Raw genomic sequence first — 23,140 nt, forward strand, 5'->3', positions numbered from 1 at the left:
AGAGCTCGCTTAGGAAATATTTCTAACAGTCATAGTAACCAATATTTTATTAATGATGTACAGAGTTCAGTCAGGAAAGGTATAAAGCCTATTGGGTTGATTCCACTTTGAGGCTAAATAGTTGCTAAAGGGTTAAAAGAGAGAGAGAGAGAGAGAGAGAGAGAGAGAGAGAAGAGAATATTCAGGTTTCTTGCTCCCAGTGATGCTGTAGCAATTGGGTTTCTAAACAGAGTCTAATACCAAAAACCCAGGAGAGGTATGGAACACAAACTCTTGCAAGTTTCCCTTTGACATTTTGCATCTCTAAGAAAATGGCAAGAATTCTCCCCTCAGGAATGAAGTTCTTTTTGTTTGTTTGTTTTCTTGTTTGTTGATTGGTTAGTTGTTTTGGTTTTATGAAACAGGGTTTTCCTGGCATTCCTGGAACTTGCTAGTTAGACCAGGCTGATTTTGAATTCAGAGATCTCCTTCCTTTTGCCTTTTTAATACTGGGATTAAAGGAGATAAATGCTGGGATAACGTGAGCCACTATTTCCTGGCCTGAAGTCTATTTTTCTAACAAGTAACTAGCTTTCTTTCTAACGCAGGTTTGACTTATATAAGTATAAAAGCGACATATAATTTTTACTTACTTAACTTTTAGTAATGTAATTGTATTTGGAAAAACTTAATAGACTAAGCTCCATAGACTATAATATTTTTGTAATATAAATGTATAATTGAAAGTAATGGGAATTATTTTACATTTCATAGTTCGTTTGAATAATTTAAACTTTTAAAGTAGCAGACGTAGGCAGTCCAGGGCATCACTGGCTGGTTTCTTGAGTTTCTCTTCATCTGAGTTCTACAAAGGGATTTGCCAGCAGGTCAGTGAGGAAGACCTGCAGGACTCTAATGTGTATCCCATGCACTAAGACACATAAGTGGAAAGCATTGCTTTTCTCCTCCTACGTGCTTTACAATAAGATTGCTAAGTATTTATAGCCCCAAAGATCCTGCCACTAAAACGTCTTTTGTTCCTCCTCTTCAATGTACATCTAAAGGACAGGTACACCAGCTGTGCCGCAGCTTACAGCCTGTCACCCCCACTATCTATTTACTATAAATAATGGGCTAGTGGTCGGAGGGAAGCTGTGACTCAGGGCACTCAGTTTCTCCGTGGTTAAGAGCCTGTGCAATTCAGAAATAGAACCATAGGATCTCCACTTCCTTTCTTCAGGAACTAAAACTACAAAAAGACTGCTTGCGTGTTTGTACTTTGAAACCCCAAATGGTATTTTCTAAAAGGATGTTGAGACTTCAGGAAATAACAGAAGCTTTTTTGGAGCTCAATTCTAAAGAAGCAAGCTTTAATGAGATTGTCAAGTTACCTTTACTAAACTTCAAGGACAACAGATGCACTTGATAGATGGTTTTGTTGGCAGGGGCTAATTACCTGAGGGCTTGCAACTGGCTGAAGAATTGATCTATTCTATTTTGTGAATATAAATTACAGTCTTACTTCATTTAAGGAGACAAATATCGACATACTTGAAGTTTTACCGCAAATTTGTCAAAATTTTAAAACGTACATTAAGTGTTGCACGGTCTGGGAATAGAAACGGAAAAGAGACTTGACTTTTCTCCTTAGAAAATGGGGTTGTTGAATTGATCGCGTTGTCCTTTAGGCATTGTTGTTTTTAAAAATGATTTAGTTATTTACTCATTTACATTTTATGTGCATTGGTGTTTTGCCTTCATGTATGTCTGTATGAGGGTATCGGATTCCCTGGAACTGTAGCTACAGATAGTTATGAGCATTCATGATGGTGCTGGGAATCAAACTCAGGTTCTCTAAAAGAGCAAACAAAACTCTTATCATTCAGGAGACTCTCCAGTCCCAGGTGTTGTCTTCATAAACACAATAAATTATTTCTATAAGGCCATACGAGCTTAAAGAAATATAAACATCTAGAAAACGTTTACCATGCCACCATTTTGTGCCTCATGGTATATTCCCTGAAAATGTTTCTAGCAGTATTTAGTAAGTTTTCCACACCTACTGCATAAAACACTCAGCAATAAAAAATGTTCAATTATTTTACAAATTGAAACAAGTTTGTGATATTTCTATTTGCTAGCCATCAAGAGACTACAAGGAAACCCAGGTTATTAGTCACCATGTCATTCTTCGTGATTTTATAAAATTTTTATTTTTCAAGACAGGGTTTCTCTGTATAGCCCCCACGTGGCCAGCACCTCTACTATATTTAAGGTGGTCATGGCTTCTTTTCAAGTACCATCTGCAGTAGGCAGCCAGGTATTTCCCCCCTGTGTTCCCACTCTGTTCTCAACTAGCTCTGTTCATGTTTCTGCATCCTGAACTACCTTCTTACTGAGCCACCATCCAATGATGTGAGGTTTTCTTGTAGAATCCTCCTCAAGGAGAATGAGGAGAATGAGAGATGCTCAACATCTTTGAAAATTAAAGCCCTTACCTGGGTGAGGTGGGGTGTGCCCTTAATCCTAGCCCTCAGGAAACAGAGGCAGGGAAATCTCTGAGTTCAGGCCTCAACAAGTTCCAGGACAGCCAGGGCTACATAAAGAAACCTTGCCTTGAAAAACAAAAAAGAAAAAGACAAAATAAAACAAAGCAAGCAAGCAAACAGCCAGAAAAAAAAAACAACAACCAAACTGAACCAAAACAATAAATAAATAAATAAGCCCAAAATTATAATGCTGAAGATATTCTAAATAATCTATTCAATATGTTAGGTTTTTTTTTAAAATTTCCCCTTTACTTGCATACACATATTCTTTAGCAACTATTTCTTGATGTTTTAGCCTGTCAAAAGCAGAGTAAAGGTAAGCATTAGTTTTTTATAAAATATTTTCCAAACATGTAATTATCTATCAATTGATCAATTGTCTAATCTGGGCCTTACCCACCTCGCTTTTGTCTGACTTGACAACACGCAGGTCTTATGTGTTCTGTCACAACTGCTGTGCATTCATCATTGCAACTACATTATTGTGTCTAGAAAATACTGTTGTGATGGATATTCTTGGTGTTAATTTAACTATATCCAAAATTAACTTCAATCCAGAAATGGGGGGCACACTTGTGAGCCAGATCTTGAGGTTGGATGACACAGGCCTTTAATTCACATCTTGAGGTAAGAAGGTAGATCTATAATATTGGACACACCTTCTGCTGGAAGTCTTTTAAGGACTCTGGAAGAAGGAAAGGTTCATTCTTCACCTGTTTGCCTTGCCAGTGCATCCCTGGCATCTTGCTCATACATTTTCAGGATTCTAGCATATACAGAAGACCAGTTGAGACATCTAGTCTTGTGGGACCGAGCAACTACTGGACATATACAAATATATACATAGTATTCATAAATTTGTATATGTATTATAATATATATATATATATATATATATATATATAGAGAGAGAGAGAGAGAGAGAGAGAGAGATTCATTCTATAAGTTCTGTGACTCTAGCGAACCCTGACTAATACAACTGTTTTGTAGTAGCCATCCACTGGCTCTGGCTCTTAAACTCTTTCATCTCCTCTTCTCCACAATGATCCCAGCACCTTGGGAAAAGAGGGATGTGACATAGGTGTCTCTGTCTGTAATATAGGTATCATCTAAAAACATGATCACTGCACAGTCACTATCCTTTGCACCGGGCCGGAGTAGGGCTCAATATTAATTGCCATCACTGAAGAAAGAAGATTGTCAGATGAGCTTCTAGTGCTACACTAATGGGTGGGTACACTGAGAAGTAGTTAGGACTCCACTCGTTCTATCCACAGAGTAAAAGTAGGAGGGGCTTCCCCGGATCCTATGGCCTCTCTAGTTATAGGTTCTCAGCCAAAGCTGTGTACGATATGGCTTAATTTGTGCATAGGACAAATGTGTAAGGACCTGCTGGTAATTGATAGCTGCCAAAAAAACAGAGAATTAATTTTCTTTAAAGGTGATGGTCACTGGCAGGACTAACCTGCTCCAGGGCCTTGTCACATAACAAAGGTCTGTAGGCATCACTCATGGGATGTGAGGGACACAAAGCTGGGTGAGTAAGGAATGGAGGTGGATATGGGAGAGACTGGGAAGAATTTGAAAATGTTTAAAAATAGTGTATAGAATCTTCTAAGAATTAATAAAATTATTTTTAAAATAGACCTCTTAGAAAATACCTTCAGTGGAGACTTTTGATGTGCTTAATTCAAATCCCAAAGTTAAAAGTTAGGGCCATATCTGTAAAGGCATCTTTATTTTTAAAAATAACAGACTAAAGTTTGATATCACTAAAATTCTGAAGCTTAGAAGATGGCATCTCTCTATTTCCTTTGAACAGGCAAAGTAATTTTGAGTTGATTTGCCAAAGAATTCTGTGAAAAAGAAAGATGTTCCCAACTTTCCTGGAATGGCCATCTGGCGTATCTCATCCATGCTATGTGTTATTTCAAGCTGCAAACATTGCTCTCTAACTAAGAAGGGATTTGGGGTAAAGAACCAAATCCCAAAAGAGTTTTTTCAACTTTTACTTTTCAATTTTGCTCCAATTCATTGTTTTAAATCTTTTTCTATTGCAATTATTATTAATTTTGAGATTATAGTGATATGATTTATGGTTTCCCTTTCCTTCCTCCAAAGGCTCCCATGTAACTCCTTGCTCTCTTTCAGATCGACAACCTCTTCTTCATCATTGTCTCTCTCACAAAACACACATTACCACATTCCTGAATGCATAAAAACATCCTGTTTAGTCGATTTAATGTTAATTGTATTATGATTTCAGAGCTGGCAATCTAACCAGTAGGTGTGCTTTTCGCTGGGAAAGAGTATTTCTCTGCTCTTATTGTTCCTATGGTTCCTATAATTCTTTGTGTAGGCATGAGGGTCCATGAGATTTATTCCTTCCATGTTAGTATTTCTATTGGTTTTGATTTTGTTCGGGTCATGTTTAGGCAGCAATGCTGGTTAGAATTCTTGGGTGTGGCTTCTGCCATCTGTAGAACACAGAATCTCACGGCAATTTTTCTGTCCTGTTATTTATACATTTTCTAACCTGTCTTCTGCAACGATTCTTGAGTCTTGGATGCCAGCCTTGTGTTGCAGATTCATCACAAGACTGGGCTCCACCTTTTCTGCACATGTTTACAGATTCAAAACTGAATTTATCGAAGATGGAAGGTGATGATTTACCTTATAGTTTACTAAGTTTCTCAGAATGTAAAGCTAATTTTATTGTATATCTGTGACAAATCATTTTAATATACAGACACTTGTGAATCAATGGCCTAGAGAAACATTACTAAAAAGTATAGTTTTAAAGGAATCATTAGACTCGTAATTGTGTACTCAGTGGATATGATCTGAACAGTATATCAGAAAAAATATCTCAGTTAGATAGTAGAAGTTCTATCCAAACAGAAAACGGTTTTTTGAAAGACTCTCATTGCATGCTCCTATTTCCCTTTGACATTTTCTCTAATGTTTAATATAAATGTCCCTACATAGATATTTATCCTTCCAAAATTTTCTGTATGGTGTTGTGCCTAAGTTTTAGTTTATACTGGGATAATGTGATGGATAAATTTATTATCTTGCTTAGTTTTCTGTTTTAGCATGTGCTTTCTACCCAGATAGTTAATATTTGAATCATTTCTCCCAAATGGTTGCTTAAGAGGATAGCCAGAGTCCACAGAGTACACTCCCCAAATATTTTATTTAAATGTAATAAATAAAATATATTAAAAAAGATACATCACAAGCAGTTTGGGAAGTTCCAGTGATATCGCAGACTTGAAGAACCATAATTTGTAGGGCATAAAGATACTCATGTGAATGAGAATCTAGTTACCTATCCATGGTCCCTTATAAAGACACTAATTCCATTTTGGGGGGCCCAAGTTACTGAGCAAAATCTTTGTTTTCTACTACTATTATTATCTTGGAAGGTAAGACTTCAACATGGGCTGCAAGGGAAGCAAACTTTAAAGCCATAAGTCCTGAAACACAAGTTTCAAATGAGCCCTTTTTGTCTGACAAATGAATAAGTCAGCTCTGCCAAACGCTGGTGGATAAAGTGAATTCAACAAAACATCTCTAATATATTGTAAATTCTACTGCAGCTATCTTGTTGAGTTACAGTGAGACCCCAAGTGCTTTAAATATGAGAACAAGGTTGTCTAGTATTTAAGTCTGTCTCATATGTACAGACAGGAGAGTAAGCTCATTGTTCCCAATGTCTTAATATAACCCATGTTTGTCCCCATTTTAATTAGTTCTTCTCCTAGAGGCAGATTTTGATGTTACATCCAATTTCTCACTAGAACAAACTGTACTGTGATGCACACATGGATGTCTTTGTGACCTGGATGGGTTTCTTGAACAATACATATGTATTACCTGTAGAGCAAGCCTCTGTAATTTATCATCCATATTCAACTTACCTGAGAATGATTGGTCCTTAATAGTTGTTCTATTCAAACAACACCAACCTGGATAAGTAAAAGTAAATGTTTGTTCGAATTACACAGATACTTTTTGCTTTATAAAATGGTCTCAAATTGTAAGAGGAGACACATTTCCCTACATTGCTAAAGACATTTCGCATCTTTAAATTTCTACTTTTGCATCTTGACCAAAGCAACATTCTTTGAACTTCCATATAAGTCCACTTACTTGCCAGCTATATAGGTCTTCTTTTTTATTTGTGATTTGAAACTTTAGTTCATTTTCCTATTGCAAACATCTTCAGGTTTACATAAAGAAAATTTCCTCTCATGCTTAGCTATTTACTAATTTACTTTGTGACTAAAAATCCATGATTTTGATTGAATTAACTAGTTTTCCATCTTTTAAGTTGAACTATATACAACGTGATTAAGAATTGTTTCCCAATCTTAAGGTACCAAGACATTCTCTTAACATTTTCTCTCATGAGCTGTAAGTTTTTACTTTTATATAACAGAGACTGGAGTTTAATGTTGTGATTAATAGTAAATAGGAACACAGCATTATTTTTTTTTCATATCAAAATCCCTATTTGTGAGGAAGTCCTGAGACTTCTCTGCCAAGTCTTCTTGCAACTATTTCATGGAACTTCCTCCTGCTTGAACACTCTTTCCGTCCTTACTGAATAAGAATCAGCTACAGTAAGGGATTAGGAGACACATGACGGTAAGAGAACGAACCATGCACTGAGTGGGACTAGGTGAATGCAGTTCAGCAGTGTGACCCCTGACAGACTGTGATTTATATCTGTGCCTCTTGAATAATTGCCGGAGGCACACACATCTGAGCATACAAGGATAACAAATAAAGAAAAAAGAAGAAAAAAGAATTCTTTTTATTATTAGTTCATTAACAAAATTCTTGTTTGCTTTGTTATTTCATGGCTTATAGCATATTACATTTTGAACCTTACTGCAATCAATCTTCAAGTGATACTATACCACTTTTTACATCTGGCACCAAAATTTGCTATAGTAAATTTGATTTCTCCCATAATCGTTCAAGTTATTGTCATAAATTTTACTTATAAATACGCTATGACCCAACAGCATTATTTTTATTTTTGTCCAAACCTCATGTTTCTTGGACAGGTGTTGTAATTAAGAGGGAAAGTGTGCATCATTAGCTCTGCTCGCTATTTGCAATGTTCATCCTTTGATGTATTTCCTCTCAGAGCCATTCCCTTCTGCAGGAATTCCTTTACTGCATCTGCCACTGCACTTTCTGTGTGTCTGAGAATGTCTTCCTTTGTCTCCACTGCTCACGATGCTTTACTTGAGCATTTGGGTTTCAGTGCATTAAAAGCCACCTCCCCTCAACTGTTATATCCTCCCTTGCTTCTTGTTAGGCATACGCTATTTTTTAGAATAATTGTGCTCTGTTCATAATGGTTTATTTGGCTGATTTTGGAATGTTATTGTTTCATTTTCGTACAAGTTAATTATTGTATGTTGTGAAAATTTTCCTCTGATTTGTTATCTAGGGCCTTTTTTAAAAACTTGTTTTTGTACATTTATAGCTGTCACTATATTTTTAAAAAAGCATTATTGTGTATTCAAATGTTTCTCTCTCCCTTTTATCCCCTGCTTTCTTAGGAACTCTTAATAGATTTGTGTCAGGTGTCTTGAAGGTTTTCTAGAGTTATGTGATGATTACTTTATTGGCTGTCTTTGTGTTTTAAAGCAGATCATTGTTGTTGCCATATATTCAGTTTCCTGTATTGTCTTTGTCAGTGTCTGGTACATAGCTAATCTCATGTAGTATACTTTTATGATAGAAGTGGTAATTTTGATTCTAGAATTCAAAAAGAGTTCCCCATGGTTTTGTCCCTCCTCCATCGATTGTCCTGAATACGTGCATTCAATTTTATAGATACTATATATTGTGACTTTTAAATTTGTTGGATGTTGATATTTGTATATCTCTTCAATGCTTTCTTTAGTCTTGTTCAATTACAAACATTCTAACCTTTTTCCTTTTGACAGAATTGTTCAAGGACTAATAATCCTTCTATGATATTGTGGATATCTTTTCAACATTTGTTGAACAATGGATTGTTCTACTTTGCTAACTGTAACACTAGCAATTGATATCTGTAGATGGATTTTTGATTCTTGTATGTGATTCTGTCCTCAGCATTCAGTATTTTCCTCAACCATGTGTACTAATCAATATTCAACAGACTATTATAAGGTGGTCTTTTGGATAAATTGAGAGATTTTTTTGTGCCTTTTTTCCCATCTTGATGATTCTTTTTTAAGGGTTGTAGCCAGAATCTCTAGAGTTATTGTATGATATATATTCTTTCTGAGTTTGGGTTATTATTTACTTTGGGAACTAAATAATATTGTCTAATACAATATTAGAGATAAAGTCATTCTATTTCCTGCATAGTGCTAAAGTACAACAGCAATCTAAATTCTTTCTTTGATCACACATATTTTACTCTATTACTGTTTTAGATCTATCCAAAGTGTATAGTAATACAAATAATAAAACAAAATATAATAACACAACATAATACATATGTAACTCTCAAAAGCAAAAAAAAGATTTAATAGAAACATTATTCTTTAAACAGTCCAAAGGAAAAACAAAAGAAAACAATGTCTAAAATGTAGCTATAACAGACAATTTTTAAAGCATAGGTACACTGTGAGACAAACAATTTTTACAAAGTTTGAATAACATCTAACTTCACAATTTGGAGGCAGTCTATTATTATGTTACTCATGATATAATGCAATAAAAATGCAAAGTATTTCCTATCTATACTTCCATACATGTTTGGACTGAATACAATCATGGAAAAGTAAAACATTAATAAAATACTGAGATATTTTAGATAATAAAATACCACAGTATATTAAAATTTTAGTTTTGTTTTTTTGTTTGTTTGTTTGTTTTGGGACATAAAACAAATAAAGAATCCAATAGGCATTTTTGTGGAAGGATGAAGAGAAAAACAGTCAAAACAAAGGCTGAATCTTTACTATTATCCCATGGGTTTTTTCTTTTCTTTTTTTTTAATTGATTTTATTGAGCTATACATTTTCTCTCCTCCCTCCTGCCTCTACCCTCTGCTTCAGCCTTCTCCAATGGTCCCCCATGCTAACAATTTACTCAGGAGATTGTGCCTCTTTTACTGCACATGTAAATTAGATCTATGTATGTCTCTCTTAGGGTACTTATTGTTGTCTGGGTCCTCTGGGATTGTGAATTGTAGGCTGTTTTGTTTTGTTTTGTTTCTATTTTGGTTTTTGCTTTATGTCTTAAAGCCACTTAGAAGTAAGTACATATGATATTTGTCTTTCTGGGTCTGGTTACTTCACTCAATATGATGTTTTCTAGATCCATCCATTTGCCTGCAAATTTCAAGATGTCATTATTATTTTTTCCTCTGTGAAGAATTTTGCTAGGATTTTGATGGGCATTGCATTGAACCTGTAGATTGCTTTTGATATGATTGCCATTTTTACTATTTTAATTTTAGATACCCAAGAGCATGGGCGAGCTTTTCATTTTCTGGTTTTTTCTTCAATTTCTTTCTTCAAAGAATTAAAGGTTTTGTCATACAGGTCTTGGAATGTAGTGTTAAGGCGAGTAGGCCACATGATAGCTTAACACCTGAAATAACAACACACAAATTGTACTCATTTAAACACTGCCTGGCCCATTATCTCCCAAACCTTATTGTCTAACTATCACATATTGATCTAACCCATTTCTAATATCTGTATTGCCACTTGACTGTGGCTTACCGGCATGAGTCTAACCAGCGTCCATCTTGGAAAGGAAAGTCATGGCATCTACCTGATTCTGCGTTCTTCCTCTCAGAATTCTGTTCTGTCTACTCCACCCACTTAAAAGCTAACCTATCAAAAGGCCAAGGCAGTATCTTTATTAACCAATGAAAGTAACACATAGACAGATGACCCTCCTATGTCATTGGAATATAACTGGAAAAATTATAGAAGGACTCAATAAACAACATGACATATATTATTATTGTCTTGACATTATCAAGTAGTATAATATTCTTCTTGGAAATATTTATCCCAAAAATTCTTAAATAACTAGCTAAAAACTACTGTGGTATCTGTAATACATTCTCAGAGATCCATGAAATGACTGAGGAAATTAGAAACATGACACTGTATTTCCAATTGATGAGGATTAGAAGAGTATGCAGTTGTTCTTTGTATTAAATCATTTTTCAAAAAAAATACTTAAGTGGAAGGCTTTCATAAAAACTAGGTAGTTTTGAGAGAAAATTTTAATAGTTTCTTCAGAATTTTTTGGTAAGAATGTTTTAAGAATCTAAAATATTAATTGTCATTTTATTAATTTCTAATTAATTTATACTATGAACATAAACTTGAAAATAAAGATGGTTTTAGAGATTTAACTTTTTTGTATACCACTATAATCATGAATATAAATAATATTTGATATAACACACCAAATTATAGCAAGGAGTATAATAAAAATACATCATGAACAGTACAGCTTATCCTGAAATTTTAATAAGATCTTAACACCAAAATTTTATTGAAATATTTATCAAAGTAATGGTTAGATTAAAAAACCCCTCAGCATCATTTTCAAAGTCCCTTACAATGTAGTACTGAACCACAAATACAATGAGTGAACTTGATCTCTGTGCCTTGTCCAACTCAAATTTATCTCGACATGGAATCTTAAGTATACCTGGTATGTTGTACGTGGATTCATATGTGTAAAATTTAAAAATAAGCAAAAATATTTTACCTTATTTCCGAGTATGTATTAATAGCAAAGAGGCAAAGTATGCATGTTGCGACTATCTCCTGAAAAGAATTCAAATGATCAGTATCTATCCTCTGGCTCCTCTTGGGTCTCCCTGTGTAATCAGGAATCAAGAACTATCATATTTTGCCTAGCATCCTGTTTCTCATAGTTCAAAGTTCTCATAGTTAGGGAACATACCAAATATTTATGAAATCAGTGAGAAAATTGGCAAGGACACCTTTTCTCATAGGAATCTTTTTTTTTTCAGAAGCATAAATTTTACTTTTATAAGGATGTTTAATGTTTTTGGTAAGTTTATTTTATATTTTATTTTAATTTTGATCACGTTCCTTCTGAAATGGTTTTTTATTATATCTTCTACAGCCATATTTATTTTTCACATGACTAGCATAGTCAAATATGATTTAAGCATTTCTCTATGGTTAAGATTGTATGGGCTCTATGATTGATAGCACCTTTAAGGGCCATGAAGATTGAATGGAGTATGTCCAAGAAGGAAGGATATGCCAATCTTGACAATATATGTAAGATAGGAACTTGCATAGAAAGCTAATAAATTATGCCTCCTCTGGAACACAAAAGATCTCTGAATCACAAAGTAGAATTAAATTGACTTGCCTCGTTGCTGTATTATTTCCTGAGAAGAAAGTAACATTTCTTGAAAGATGTGGAGTAAATAAGAATCTACAAAAGTCAAGTTTTGTGGATAAATAAATATTTATTTTAGCAACTTTTATCAGACAAGGAGTTAAACAACTTTGCTTGTTCTTTTCTGCATTGTCGACTCTTCTGTGCAGCATCAAGTATGTAGAAGACACCGTGACAAGTGCTGCTCTTGGAGCTTTTTGTTTTTGTTTTTCATAAGAGCAGGCTGTCTTGCCAGTGAAGCTCCAGTGTAGTGACTGGTACCTACACAATTGCACCCGGGACTCTGCCTTTTTATGTGTGAGTTCTAGAGTGAGCTATACATTGCCACACCAGAGTTTACAAAACCGAACTGTGGGACAAAGGAGTTTAGACATTTCCTTGACATTACCTAATGACAGAGTCACAATTAAAACACATTTCTGTATGATGCAAAAGCCCTATTCGTGTGTCCTACAGTCAGATAGATAAACATTGTGCAGGGGGGAAGCTAGTTGACTCTTCTTATTATATTCCAATATTCCTACAGAAGTAGTGCTCTGCTCTGAAAAAAAACAAGGTCAATATGTTTTGGAAATGGCAGTGCCATGTACTCCTTGAGTTCTGAGAAAACCTTTAGAAAAGAAGCCTTTCCATTGCTTAATTCAGCATTTCCCAAATGACATTTAAGCAGGCTTTTTTTTTTTATGTAGCATATTCTTGGAAACTGTTCCTTGCAAGAGGGAGCTATAAATGTCCCTAGTCGTTTTTTTTTTTTCTTTTGTAATCTCTTATTTTTCTTCCTTCCTTTTTCTTTCTTTTTCTAGTTCATTTCTCTCACATTTCCTTCTTATGTAGATTTGTATTTCAGGAAGACATTTCTAACGGGGCTTCATTTCCTTTCTTTACTTTTATGTTTTAGTTGTTTTCCTTGGTAGAACACACAAGTACATTTCATAATATATAGTGAATTCATACTTACATAACAATTCAAATATTTCATCTGTGGAGCATCCTGGATCCTTTCAACCCCCTACCAGTATAGAGTCATATGCATACAGCCAAATACATGGATAATAAGGCATAAAATATATATCATTTTTATACGTAATTATTGAACACTAACTACATTTAAACTCATCTTAAAGCATCAGAAATGCAGGGTGGAGAGATGGCTTAGTACTTGCTGGTCTTGCAGAGGACCCAAGTTCAGGGCCCAGAATCTATGTTACTTGACTCAAAATCATCTGTAACTTAGGCTTCAGGAGATCTAACACCTTCTTTTGAATTTACAGGCATCTACACTCATTTTCACCCCAAATATTTTTATGTGTGTATGTTTACATATACATAATTCATGATAATAAATATTTTAAATTTGAAAAATCTCATTTTATGCTTGCAATGATCGTTATTATTATTAACCCTTGTTTTTCTTGAAAGAATGTTATTCTTTTTTCATCTTTTTTTATTGTTTCAAACAATCTTTTATTTTACATACCAATCTCAGTTCCCTTCCTTCTCCTTTTCCTGCTTCCCCTCCTCTCCAACCCACCCCCATCCATCCCTCACAGAGGGTAAGGCCTCCCATGGAGAGTCAACAGCCCTTCCCCTTATATCTAGGCTGAGCAAGGTATCCCTCCATAGGAAATGGGCTCCAAAAAGTTTAAGCACTAGTGATAAGTTCTGGTCCCACTGCCAGTGGTCCCACAAACTGGCCAAGCTACATGACTCTTATCCGTATTCATAGGGCCTAGTTTGGTTCTATGCAGATTCCTCAGCTGCCAGTCCAGATTCAGTGAGCTTCCACCAGCTGGGGTAAGCTGTTTCTGTGGGTATCCCCATCATGGTCTTTACCCCTTTGCTTATTTATTGCTCCTCTCGTTCTTCGACTGGATTTTGGGAGCTCAATCCAGTGCTCCCTGTAAATCTCTGGATCTGTTTCAATCCCTTACTGAATGAAGGTTCTATGATGACAATTAAGGTAGTAATCAAGCTGATTACAGGTGAAGGGCAGTCCAAGTACCGTTTCCACTATTGCTTAGAATTGTAGCTAGGGTCATCCTTGTGTATTCCTGGAAATATCCCTAGTCTCAGATTTCTCTGTAATGCCATAATTGCTCCCTCTATCAAGATACCTCTTTTCTTGTTCTCCCTCTCTCTCCTTCCCCCAACTAGACCATCCTGTTCCTTTTTCTCACCTTCTTCATCTCCCTCTACTTCACCCCTACCCCTCTGGTTCTCCCTTCCCCTTCCATCAACCCTCCCTGTATGCTCCCAATTTATTCAGGAGACCTTGTCTATTTATTCATTCCAGGGGGATCCATGTATGCCTCTCTTAGGGTCCTCCTTGTTTCCTGGTTTCTCTGGGGTTATGGTTTGTAGGCTGGTTATCCTTTGCTTTCTGTATAATATTCACTTGTGAATGAGTACATACAATGCTGGTTTTTCTGGGTATGGGTTGCCTCACTCAGAATGGATTTTTCTAGTTCCATCAGTTTGTCACAGATTTCATGATGCCATTGCTTTTATACCACTGAGTAGTACTCCATTGTATAAATGTATCACATTTTCTTTATCCATTATTCAGTTGAAGGACATCGAAGTTGTTTCCAGGTTCTGGCTATTACAAATAATACTGCTATGAATATAGTTGAGAAAAGGTCTTTGTGGTATGAGTGTGGATCCTTTGGGTATATGCCCAAGAGTGGTATTGTTGGATCTTGAGGTAGGTTGATTCCCAATTTTCTGAGACACCACCATTCTGATTTCCAAAGCAGCTGTACTAGTTTGCACTCCCACCAGCAATGGAGGAGTGTTCCCCTTAACCCACATTCTTTCCAGCATAAACTGTCATCGGTGTTTTTGATCTTAGTTATTCTCTCAGGTATAAGATGGAATCTCAAAGGCATTTTTATTTGAAATTTCCTGATGCATAAAGACAATGAGCAATTTCTTAAGTGTTTTCTGGTCATTTGATTTTCCTCTGTTGAGAATTCTCTGTATAGATCTGTACCCCATTTTTTGATTGGACTGTTTGGTATTTTGATGTCTACTTTCTTGAGTTCTTTTGATATTTTGGAGATGAGTCCTCTGACACATATGGGATGAACATAGTATCCTTCTGAACTCCTCGGAGAAGAATCTTCCACGTATATGTCTAAATATCGTGATGTGTCCTTTATTCACTCTCTCTTGAGCTGATTCTAGTCACACTTAACCCTCCACTCACTACAGTTTTCTTTGTTTGTTTTCTCTTCTCTACTATCATTTATAAACTCATAAAACCAAGAAAAGAAAAACCTCAGCTCCCAATTTTTTTTGAACTTTCTGCTGCATTTGGGGGAGTCAATCCTCCTTTGGAAATCCTAACTCTTTTTTGGATTTTCTCAATAATACTGTGTACTATATACTTAAGTACTTATACATGGAGTCTGTACTCTATTTCAAATTTCAATGAGCATCTCAAACTTTTATGCATAAAATGTAAAACTTTATTAGTCCAGAGAATTTGCTAAATGAAAATCACAATAGATTGTAAACACATAGAGAATTGGGAGCATATTGACTTCTTTTTTAAGCCAACCAAGTAACAATCAAATGTAAAGTTGTTTTAACTTCAAGTTCTCTGTTTTTTTTTTAAATTTACATCAATTCTTTTACTTTATGTTCCAACCCATTAAAATACTTAAACTGACTTATTTCCTAAGCCTCCATGTCCTCATCTCAAACATGTTTGTATAAAAGATAAATTCAATTAAATATATTTTTTACTTATAAAATTCTATGACTTCCTGTCTCAAAGACTCACATCTGGAGTTATTATTCACTACAAGACTATAAATTATTATTGCTAAGGAAAATGTAAAGTAGTAGAACAGCTGTTTTAAAAACTATGAAAGTTTTTTTAAAAAGTAACAACAAAGGAGTTTAAACTAGATATTAGAGATGTTCCATTACTTAGTTTATGTCTAAAAGGGATTAAAGACATAAAGTTCCCTACTGTTTCACAATATCTAAGATACAGTATCAAAATAGGTCCTCATTAACAAATTAATGTATCAAGAAAATGTGGTCTGTCTACAAATGGGACACTTTTCAAAAAAATAATGCAATCTTCCCACCTTAAAGAAAAAGAATGAAACAAATGACATTGTTTTTTATAAAATATGTCAAACATTTAAAATATGTCAAGTATCTTATGCCTTCACTCAAATGTAGATATGAAAGTAAATTATATATATATACACATATATACATATATATGTATACACACACACATATATATATACATATATATATATATACATATATATATATATATATATATATAGTTTATATGTATATACTCGGGAATAGTGATGTACACGTTTAATCCTAGCACTTGGGAAGCAGAGGCAGGCAGATCTCTGTGAGTTCAAGGTCTAAGAGTTAGGACATCCAGAACTACATAGTGAAACCCTGTCTGTAACAAAAGCAACAACGTAAGTGTGTATGTGTGTGTGTGTGTGTGTGTCTTAAAGTAGTAAAAGAACTATTAGAGAAGAGCAAGCAGATTTTGAGACAGAGAGAGGGCTGAAATTAAGAGCATGTCATTTGTTATGTGGATGTACTTAAAGGATAATGTCTGCATGTATTAGAATGTCACACTGTATTCCATTAATATATATAATTGATATGTACTAGTTATAATAAAAGTACCATTTATAGAGTCACCTCCAAATGAAGACACAAAAATCCACAAAAGTACAGGTGACTATATCAGAGCAGTTCTGATCTTCCAAGCACCTTCTCAGGCTGAAAAACTCTACATGAAAATGAGAGGAACTTGAAGAGAAGCTACTTACTTACCCAATTCATTTCTTCTCAGCATGTTTGAAAAACATTCAAAAAGGAAATGAAGATAAGACTTGAAATGGGATAACAGAGTGAAATAAATAACTTTAGATGTCTCTTACTGCACCCTAGATCTTCCCCTTTGCTAAGCATCCATAATCTCAATGTATTTTTACAACATAGCTTCAGAGTCCACACATTCTAGTCACCGTCTTCTGATAGGCACTGTTTTGGAAAAGACAAATGAATGTCTTTGCCTCATGCACTACAAAATGCATAGTTATTGTCATAGTTTAAAATTTTATTAATGTTCTAAGAAAAGAACTCTCATGATTCACAAAATCTTTCATTTGGCTAAAACGCTAGATTCTTTTTACCTCTAATGTGGAAAACCGTACCTTTTAATTTCCCTGTTTTGATAGCGGATTCCAAATGTAACTCTTTATTACTGTTCACATACATTATCTGTTTTGACTAATTGCTCCAGTTTATTAGAGTCTTTGAAATTGTATCACATACTAGCTGAAGCCACCTCCAGATTGGTTGGCATGCCTTGTATGTGACTACATCATTTTCTTTTAAATTGTATCTTTAGATGGGTTCCTTAGTAGGTATCTGTAATTTTCAAATCTCAGACCCAGAGCCATTCACCATTCACTTTCCTTTGGTAGTAAGTATCTCAGGTCAGTGTTAACTGACCAGCTTCCTTTTCCATGTGCATTTTGCTCTTCTATTGCAATATCTTAGGAGTTATTGCAAGGACCTTGTTGAAATCCAGATGATTCAGACAAAGTACAGACCCTTCTGTGGAACATTTTCCAGATTCGTTTGCATACCTCTTGGCTGACTCTCAACTGTAGCCCGCAGACTTTAGTACAAACTCCTAGTGTAGTTTTTACAGCAGTGTTCCTTGATAGACACTTGCATCTGTATCACCTGAATCATGTGTTGAGAAGTCCTTTATTAATGACTTGAAATTCATTTATCACTTTTCTCAGAATATGTGCACAGAAGTTACTGGAAAAAATGCTTACTAAATTAATGAGTAACAAAGACTCCCATAGTTTCACGTTACATATGTAGTTTTGAAAAAACAAAGAAGTTTGCAGCTTTCTCTGAAATTATTGTAGGCAGCAAATTGCTAAAAGTAACTCACAACAGTCTGGGGGAAGAGAGAAGCCAGTTTCTTATCTAAAATACTATTTTAGTTTCGTGAACATATGGGCCATGTCAGTTTTGTAAGGAAAAGAAAAATTCATCGTTACAAACAAAACTGCAAGTAGTTGTGATTTCTCCCTCTTTTCCTCCTCTTATGAAACACCTTTGCATTTCTTGATGAAATACCAGGAACAGTATCGCGTTAACACTCTTAAGAGGGAACTAATAATAGGAGTACCTCCCTTAAAATTACAAGAATGACAACGTGCAGTGAAGTCATGCTGTCTCTGAACATCTGCACTCTCTCATGAGCAAATGCTCCATGAAAACTGCCCTTGCCTGATCCTCATCCGTTTTATTCCAATATGTGTCTTGTGATCATTCATGTCTTTCTTTTGAGGACCAGAGAGAGATCTACTGTTCCACTGTTGTTGTTAAACAAAGCTTCATCAATGTTCACAGGCAGTAAAAGTCCTGCACATAGGTTGAGTAATCAGTTTCGAAGGCAAACCAAAAAATTCAATGGAATGAGAACACGACTTTGAATTTTATATAGAATCTTTGTTAATTGAACTCTAAGCTAACCCTTGAGAATTTTATTCAGCCTACTACAGAAAGGTCAGTGGAATGCCACAAATCCTCTTGGATTTGTGAATTAGTTTACAAAAGGCTAACGTTAAGTGAAAATGGAATGAATTCATTTGTACTCCAATAGCAAAGGAAAAATTACTTGTTCATACTCAACCATTTATATTACAGGAAAAACATTGGCAAGGAAAATTGTAAAACTCTTTTTAAAAGTAAATGGGCACATTGGGAGTTGAACATGTTTCCCATGTTTTATCATAAATAGCCTAAGTATTTGTTAATTAATGTTATGAAAATGATTATTTCATTTAACTCTACTATGCCCTTAAAAACCATCAGATGCAGTTGTGGAGCATAATATTGAGAGCTCATGAGAGTACAAGCTAAATTACAAGAATTCCTTTGGCATGGTATGAAACTATGGGAGAAGAGGAAGTAGGGAGATGAAATTTAATAAGCAAGTTAAGGTTTGAATTCTGTATCAGAGGCTTAGCAGATTTCATAAGCTCTAAAGAAAGGAAAACTAATGTCAAAAATAGACAAACATTCTAAGGATGTATGACGATATACTGTGAAATGGTGGACAGACTTGTGTGACTGGGTTCGGCTGGATTGAAGACAAGACAAAAAGGATGGGTGCAGCCCAGAGTCCGGGAGTCGAAGCCAGTTGTCAAGCCAGTCCCGTTCCGTGCTCTCCTGCCTTTTCTTTCTCTTTCAACATGACAGATGCCGCTGTGTCCTTCGCCAAGGACTTCTTGGCAGGTGGAGTGGTAGCACCCATCGAGCGGGTCAAGCTGCTGCTGCAGGTGCAGCATGCCAGCAAGCAAATCACGGCAGATAAGCAAAACAAGGGCATTATAGACTGCGTGGTTCGTATCCCCAAGGAACAGGGAGTCCTGTCCTTCTGGCGTGGTAACCTGGCCAGTGTCATCAGATACTTCCCCACCCAGGGCTCTCAACTTTGCCTTCAAAGATAAATACAAGCAGATCTTTTTGGGTGGTGTGGACAAGAGGACCCAGTTTTGGCGCTACTTTGCAGGGAACCTGGCATCAGGTGGTGCCGCTGGGGCCACATCCTTGTGCTTTGTGTACCCCTTTGATTTTGCCCGTACCCGTCTAGCAGCTGATGTGGGCAAAGCTGGAGCTGAAAGGGAATTCAAAGGCCTTGGTGACTGCCTGGTTAAGATCTACAAATCTGATGTGATTAGGGGCCTGTACCAAGGCTTTAATGTGTCAGTCCAGGGCATTATCATCTACTGAGCTGCCTACTTTGGCATCTATGACACTGCAAAGGGAATGCTTCCAGATCCCAAGAACACTCACATCTTCATCAGCTGGATGATTGCACAGTCTGTCACTGCTGTCGCTGGCTTGACTTCCAATCCCTTTGACACGGTTCGCCGTCGTATGATGATGCAGTCAGGACGCAAAGGAACTGACATCATGTACACAGGCACAATCGACTGCTGGAGGAAGATTGCTCGTGACGAAGGAAGCAAGGCCTTTTTCAAGGGTGCATGGTCCAACGTTCTCAGGGGCATGGGTGGTGCCTTTGTGCTTGTCTTGTATGATGAGATCAAGAAGTACACATAATTATGTCGTAGGTGTTCTCCCCGAGAACAGGCATGTTGTATAATATGCCATATCATGAACATTCTGGACAGATTCTCTGGGCTTGTCTGTTTTATCAATGGCAACTATTTACCAGTTGAAAAGTGGGAAGCAATAATATTCATCTGAACAGTTTTCTCTTAAAGCCATTTCCATAAAGACAATAATGATGGAACTCAATTATATTTTTTATTTCAGTCACTCCTGATAATAAAAATTGAAGAAATAAAAAATATCTAAAGACAAAAAAAAATAAGATGGGTGCAGGTGGATTTTGAAGACCTTTCTTTTCTTTCCACTTTAAGCTGTGGAAACTTTAGCAGAAACATTAAGAAACCTGGGAATCGTCTGTGTTTTTGAAAGGGAAACTGTGTTTCGGAAAATATCAGTGACAAGAGAGAAAGTGTAAAACATGTGATTGTCCCATGTGACAGTGTGAGCCTATCCAAGTGGAGCTGAAAGGAACAGAGAGACTTATTGCAAGTCAGAAGTGAGATTTAGTTCTCAGATAACAAACATTGAAGTGGTTTGACCCCCATCTCCCTTTAAACTCAAATTCAGATTCTCTCTCTCGCGCGCGCTTTCTTTCTATCTACCTATCTATCTCTCTCTCTCCTTCCCTCCCTCCTTCCTTCAAACAACTGAAAAACAAAAGAAAAGAAAACCAACTAACAAATAAAGAAAAAAACAAAAATCAAAGCTTAAAACAAATGCAAAACCCCAAAACACATATCTAAATAACATTATATGAACCAAGCAAGTTACATTTAGAAATAAATGTGTGTGTGTGTATTCATACAACAACAATTAATGTAGAAATAAGATGTATTTGAAAGAGCAAGGAAGGGCATATGAGAGTATTTGAATGGAGAAAAGGCAAAGGAGAAACGATGTTATTTTATTATAAAATCAAAAATTGAGGAGAAAATTTAAAAAGAAAGAAATACCCAAACAAAACAAAAACTATGAAGTCAGTTTTGTGTCTCCAGTAACTCCTGCATATGGGGCCTGCATTGGATTGTGATTGATATACCAAATGACACATTATTAAAGAATCCTGATTTTCTTTTTTCCTGGATTCAGTTGCAACTAGCTACTTGGTTATGAGTGGTATTTTAGTCTCAAAATCTCAGCACTGGGACACTGTCTTGTTTGATCCTGGTGTTATCACAGTCTATGTGTATCAATCCTCTTCTATCTGGAAGAGTCTGATTCCTTGGCATCATCCACCCTCCTCTGGCTCTTACAGTCATTCTATGCCTCTTCAGCTAGATCCCTGACCCTAGAGGGCATGGATTGTATAAAATGTCTCAGTTTAAAAAACCTAGGCTGAAAAAGAAAAAGGCAAACCACTTTAGATTTTAACCTGAACATTTTAAGTCTTAAAACTAATACTCCACGCATGAACTCATGCACACACACATACACACACACGGTCTTCTAGAATAAACTTTAGAGAAAATCTTAAGAAAATAAATATGTACATTTATTGTATTATGTCCAGTTACATTATTGTGACGATCATTTTTCTCATTGGAGAAAAGAGAAACATTTGTTCTTCCACAATATCCCTGCTTACCATTGCAAGAACCCATGTATCTATTTAGCCTGTAATGAATTTGAAAGGATTTGCTGCAAGTTTCCTTGCAAGGGTCAGATTTCCTTTGTCTGCATATACAAGTGCTGACACATATAATCTCATTCAGTGGACTGGCAAAGGAATAACTATGCATCAGAAATTTTGCCCAAACTAATTTCCCCTTAATTAAAAAAAATAAAGCTTGAAACTAGGTCTTAGCCATTCACTAATGGGGACAAGAAAATAAGACCCTTTATTTTTTATTAAGAAAATTATCTGATGCTTAATTCTTTTTCCTTTTATTTAATTCTCAAGTTCTGGAGCTGGGTGGTGGTAGTTCATGCCTTTATTACCAGCACTCAAGAGGTAGAGGCAAATGGATCTCTGTGAGTTCAAGACCAGCCGGGTCTACAAGAGCTAGTTCCAAAAAATCTGAGTCTCAAAAAAAAAAATAGTGGTCAGGCACTTCTTTTCCAGATGTATAATTTAGGAGTGCTGGAAGATAGTATGTTTCTTCTAGATGTGCAATTTAAAAAGTTGGAAGTGGTTAAAAGTTAGATTGACCTTCCAGAGGGAACCCTAGTCTGGTTATCAACACATAGATTAGGCAGTTCACAACTGCTGAAAACTCCAGCCTTAGGGGATCTGATGCCCCCTTCTATCTTCTACATTAAACTATGCACACACACACACACACACACACACACACACACACACACACACACACACACATTGAAAACAGATAAAGAAGTGAAGTTTAAGTGGATTAAAACAACCATATTGTGTCACAACTCTTCAGGATATAAGAAGCCCCTAGGAACATTCTTCTTTGCCCTTACTGGGCCTTTGAAGGTTGCCAGTTGTCCTTGAGATGCTGCACACCTCCTGTCTCTTTTCTTTCTTCATGTATCCTTTTCCTATGCCTCCAAATATCTCTCTTTAAAAGAATATTAGATAGTGAATTTAGAGACCATAACAATCCAATGTGACCTCATCTTCATCTACTTAACTTTACTGAGGCTGTTTTGTTTTCCTTTATTTTACTGTGTGGAGATAATACCAGGGCCCTAATCATGCTAGACAGACAGAGTAAAGCTGTGCTGTATCCTCTGTCATATTGAGGCATCCTTGGACAAAAAAATAAATAAAAAACCTGATTACCTTAATCAAGCTAATTGACATAACCATTTTAACTGGATTGCATGTACAAAATCCTTATTTTCAAAGATCCTTAAGACCCTATTAAGAGGACCTAGGAATGAAGACTTCAACATGATTTTTGTAGTAGACATAATTTGACCACCAATAGGGTAGATATTTAGAAGGAAAATTTGTTTCTATAATTTCCATTTCCATTTAATTTGACAAAACTCTAGAGTTCTTTATATCTAAGGATCTTTGTATCTTATAACACATAATTAATATAGTATAGAGAACA

At 35.8% G+C, this 23,140-nt stretch overlaps 1 protein-coding gene and 1 pseudogene across 2 annotated transcripts in view; both read left to right on the top strand.

Moving 5' to 3' along the window:
* Nucleotides 1–23,140, top strand: part of Fut9 (fucosyltransferase 9) — a 175,035-nt gene that overhangs the window by 38,744 nt on the left and 113,151 nt on the right. The gene's annotated exons all lie outside the window — the stretch shown is intronic.
* Nucleotides 19,217–20,148, top strand: LOC142850708 (ADP/ATP translocase 2 pseudogene; annotated as a pseudogene).

The sequence above is a fragment of the Microtus pennsylvanicus genome, chromosome 5 (genome assembly GCF_037038515.1).
Source record: "Microtus pennsylvanicus isolate mMicPen1 chromosome 5, mMicPen1.hap1, whole genome shotgun sequence".
In the NCBI taxonomy this organism is placed as follows: Eukaryota; Metazoa; Chordata; class Mammalia; order Rodentia; family Cricetidae; genus Microtus; species Microtus pennsylvanicus.